Source organism: Meleagris gallopavo, chromosome 3 (assembly GCF_000146605.3).
Source record: "Meleagris gallopavo isolate NT-WF06-2002-E0010 breed Aviagen turkey brand Nicholas breeding stock chromosome 3, Turkey_5.1, whole genome shotgun sequence".
In the NCBI taxonomy this organism is placed as follows: Eukaryota; Metazoa; Chordata; class Aves; order Galliformes; family Phasianidae; genus Meleagris; species Meleagris gallopavo.
This window is the reverse complement of record NC_015013.2, coordinates 37,762,694-37,767,372: the sequence shown is the minus strand read 5'-3', so window position 1 is coordinate 37,767,372 and position 4,679 is coordinate 37,762,694.

The following is a 4,679-nucleotide window of genomic DNA, read 5'->3' as shown; positions in this document are numbered from 1 at the left end:
ATCTGGTCTGTAGAACAACAATACATAGTTTGCCTTATTCTGAAGCAGAACTGAACGTGTGCCAATCTTATTTCATAGCCTAGCTACCTGGTAGAGGCTTTAAGATCCCATTTTAGTGGCAGGGTTTGGGCTGCCTTGGAAATCTGGAAAGACTTGCCCAGGTTCCCTGTGCTGCACTGGCTCTGGTGGGGAGTTGATTTCTCAGGGCCAGGGTCAGGGATGGGGAGAGAGGTTGGTCCCTGCTGTGTCCCTGGGGAGTCGACTCACTCCTGAGATGGGATCCTGCTTACATTAACACCACCTGAAGTTAACTGGGACACAGTGCTTTCCAGAGAGTCCATGTATTAGCATGGCTGGGAATAAATGACATGGAGATTTCCAGCCCCTCTATCTACACACGAGGAGGACTTGGCAATTTGACACCTGGCCCTTTAAACCAGTCATGTTTTATAGGAACTGAACTGAATTTCCTTCCCCACAGGGAAGAATTTGAAGGAATGAGTTCAGCGTCATTGCCCCATCAGTCCCTTCTCAAGTGTTGCTGAGAGAGGAGACAATTTGTCTCCAAATGACTAATGTGAATTTTTTCTGAAAAATATTTTTAAAATTTCTATCTTATCTGAGGTTACTGAGTCCATATCTGAGGATAGCAAGGTAAACCCACAGTGATATTCCATGTGACTTTAATGGGATGAAATTGCCTTGCATGTTAGTACATACTGAATAAAAATATTCCTGTGAAATGATATGCTGAATTTATAGCCAACAAGGCAAAATCTTATCCTCTGTAAAAGAAAAAGAAAACAAAACAAAAAAAAAAAGGAAAAACACCCCTAAACTAAAAACAGAGCATTTACATACTTTTAATGAGGAGTGAGCTTGCCAAGATCTCTCAAATTGTTGCAGAGGTTTGGAATGAGGAATTATCATTTGAAGATGAACAGTATGAGTTGTGCTGCAATTTCAGCAGCAATCCCCAGACCTGTTTTCTTTATGTCATGAAAACTTTAGAAACAGAAATGGTACTGAATTGCCACTGGTACTGAATAATGTGGCTTTTATTGTTGCCTGGGCTTTTCAATATATCCAAGAAAATAATTTAATACTTACTAATAAATAGAAGGTAACTAAAGATGACTGTGATCTACTCTGTTTAAAATTTCTCAGTATCCTTAATTTGTTAGTAAATTCAATATATTTTATTTAAGCAGAATCATATATACAGTATATTAACTTTTTTTCCAGGCAATCTTTACTCAGCACAGAAAGGCCAGATGTATGGGAATTGTAAAAAATCAGGATATGCATAAAAACTGTTCAAGTGCATAAAGCAGCCCCATCTGGAAGACATCTAACAGAAATGAAGTTGTACAAAACCATTCCATTGATAATAAAGCTAATTTTTATGGGTCTGACAAGTATGTAATTATGTTCAGTGGTGCTTTTCAGATTTTATCACAGTCAATAAACCGCAGTGGTAATTTCATTCCCATTTGACATATTTACATGGAAACATTTGATTGGAGGAATTAGTAACCCTGAAAGCCTTGATAGATATGTTTTAATGATCTGTGACCTCCGCAGTCCCTCATCTGTTTATTGTTGCAACAGGCGAGAAGTCGTTCCTCTGTGACCTTTGTGGCTTTGCCGGCGGGACACGTCATGCCCTCACCAAGCATCGGAGGCAGCACACAGGTCAGTAAGGCTGCCTTTACTCCTTGCTATATTTTCTCTGCGCTGGGGAGTAAAGCAAGTGGAGTGGCACACTACAGCACAAATAATACATCGGTTCATTGTTTACTTTATTTTTTGTTGTTGTTGTTTTTGTAAAATCTATGTCTCGAAGATGTGCATCGCTGTGAGTTCGAGTAACTGCTTTTGGGGGAGGAGAAGGGGGTATTTTTGTTGTTTTTCTTAAGGAAAGTAAAATTGTAAAGACTGCCTTTCTTCTTTAAATGAATGCTAAGTATCCTGATTTTTTTTTTCAAGGCCCAAATAGATTACCTACTGTGAAGATTTTGCAAGAGTCTGCTAGAACACCCCTGAATGAAAATTAAAGACTACATATAGATTAATCCATTATTTTGGACTGAGACATAGTTGAAAGCTAGTGTTGTTTCAGTTGTCCTTTTGTAATTTTAAGATAGTTTGTAATTAATAGCTGCGACTTCAAAAGTTATCACGTGCTTAGCATGTAAAGCAGGATTTATCCCCAGAATGAGTAAAGCTTTCCTATCACCTGGTTATAAAAATTTAATATATGATAAAATTAAATTGGATCTTAGCTTCAGAAGACCAGAGAAAGCACAAGTATTAAACATTTATTAATACATTTTACCTTAATTGTGGTTTTTAGCAGTTACTAGTAAATGTTTGATTATTTGAGTATTTTGTTCAAACAGAGACAGGAAGATCACTGCTTAAACCACTGTAGTTTTTGTCTTACTGAATAGCATGAGGATAATGTAGTATCAGGAATTGCTGTGTGAGTTAAGTGACCACTGTCTAAAGGACAGCGGAAAGAAATGGCTAACAAATGAGAAGCTGTAGTTGTTACATCATGAATTTTCCATGGGTTTTGCAAAGGAATCTCTGTGGGAGATTTTATTATGTCCCTGAGTAAACTAATCTGGATTCAGGACATATACCATCAAAATGCATAATTTCCTGGAGAGCAGCTACTCTCTTTCTTGAGAGCCTGAAGCCATTCTTTTTATCCTGTTTTCAGTTTATTAAGGCAACCATATTTGGAGGAAAATCTGATGCTCACAGAAAGGTGGGGTTTTGCCATGCTATCTGGAAATACCTTCAAGTGGATTTTCTCTCTATATAAAAACTAGAGAAGGCCAAATTTTGTCTGTATTTCTAAGTAGGAACCATACTTTAGAATTTTTTTTCTGATAATAAAGAATGTACAATACTGACAGTACTACCACAGTCAGTTCCCATCCACTGTGGCATATTTGTGTTATTGAAATGTTCTGTTACGTTTAGTAAATATAATAGGTTTTGTGTTAATACACTCCATGAATGGCATTGAGCAATTGCAACCCCTGGAGTAAAGTTGTATGCTTCAGTTATAAAAAATAGTTTCTGTTTTTTCTGGAACTTTGAAGAATTTTCACATTGACTAAGTTTATCAGATCTGGGTTTGGAATGAAAGTGATTTTTTTTTATATTTTTTATTTTTTTTGTAAATAGAAATAAATCATTGTTTTCAATTGGATGGGAACTATCCTTTGGTTTTTCATGACATGCTCTGGTACACTGGAATTGTGTCTACATGTAGGACTCATCGTCAGTGCAGGCACACAGATGGTAAACAAAGATTTCAGCATGGAAAGTGGAAGAAAGGGATACTGTTGTCTTACTCTTCTTCTGTTTGCCTATTATGAAAGTGCAGATGTGGTTTATAAAAAACGTCTTTATCGTAGGTTATATACTTATGGGTTTATATCAATAGGTCACAAGCCATTTAAAAAAAAAAAGTATTTCTTGGTTGTGTGTAGTTATGCTGAAAAAATGGTATGCTCCTCATGACAAGCTGTCTGCATCCTGGATGGCATTTTGCCCTTCTTTTGCCAGTGTGGCAAGGCCTTTTGTGCTGTGATCATAGGGATTCACAGGTTATAGATCACAAAGCTTGCATCTAGCAGGCATAACTTTATATTTTATGTCAGGACTGGAGAGTCGTTATTACTTTGCTATTAACTTTACACTATACAGGACAGTATCTCAGTGGCAGAGGGATCTATCTTTTTGGCATTTATCTGCCTCTGTGGCACAAACAATCATAGATGATTCTTTAGCAGAAAAATTATCTGTAGCTTCTATTTGTTTCAAGGAGAATGACACAATCCACCTTTGCCTGCACTGTTGCACTTGCATGAGTTCCCTTGCATTTTCATCCAGTGCACAACTTTATATCAGTTCTTAGCTCTTTGTACCTGTATTTTTTCTTCTGTGTCCCCACTTGACACAATTTTCCCTGAGCAGAATGCCAAAGCAAATTACAGTCAGCTTTGAAAGGGATAGGTATCAAAAATGGTCTAAATGGCTTAAATAATTCCCTACTGTAACACAAACTGTCGAGGGGGCTGACAGAGAATATCTTCCAATCCAAGATTTACTTCTATCACCTGTCAGAGACCCTTGATTCAAGGGCAAATGAGCAAATCCTCAGAGGTAGTTGAGGAGTCTTGACCAGCTTAACAAGCCTCCTCTCGTCCCATCCTCAAGGTCTGTGGTGTCCTGACACCCCCAGAGAAACGTTCAGCTGCTCAGATAGATATTTGACACAAGAAGAAGCTGTAGAACTGGCCACTTAGATTTCTGATGCTCTTGCATCAGGGTTTTTCTTATCCTATTTTTCTCTCTTTTTAGACAAGACTATTTTTTAACAAGGTTATTTAATTCATATTTGTCCCAGTAAGAAAATCAAAATCCACCTAAAGATACAAAGATAAATAATTTTGCAAATTTTAGTGTTGGCAGACTTTGGAATAAGTTTTAATTCTACAACGAATTTGAACAATCGTCTGAATTATGTAATAAAAATGCACATATACTCTCTACATTATCCACCAAAAAGATGCATGAAGCAAACATACTGTATCACCTAATTTGAGTAGATACTTCACCTTAATCACCATAATAAGAAATGACATGAAAGGAAAAAA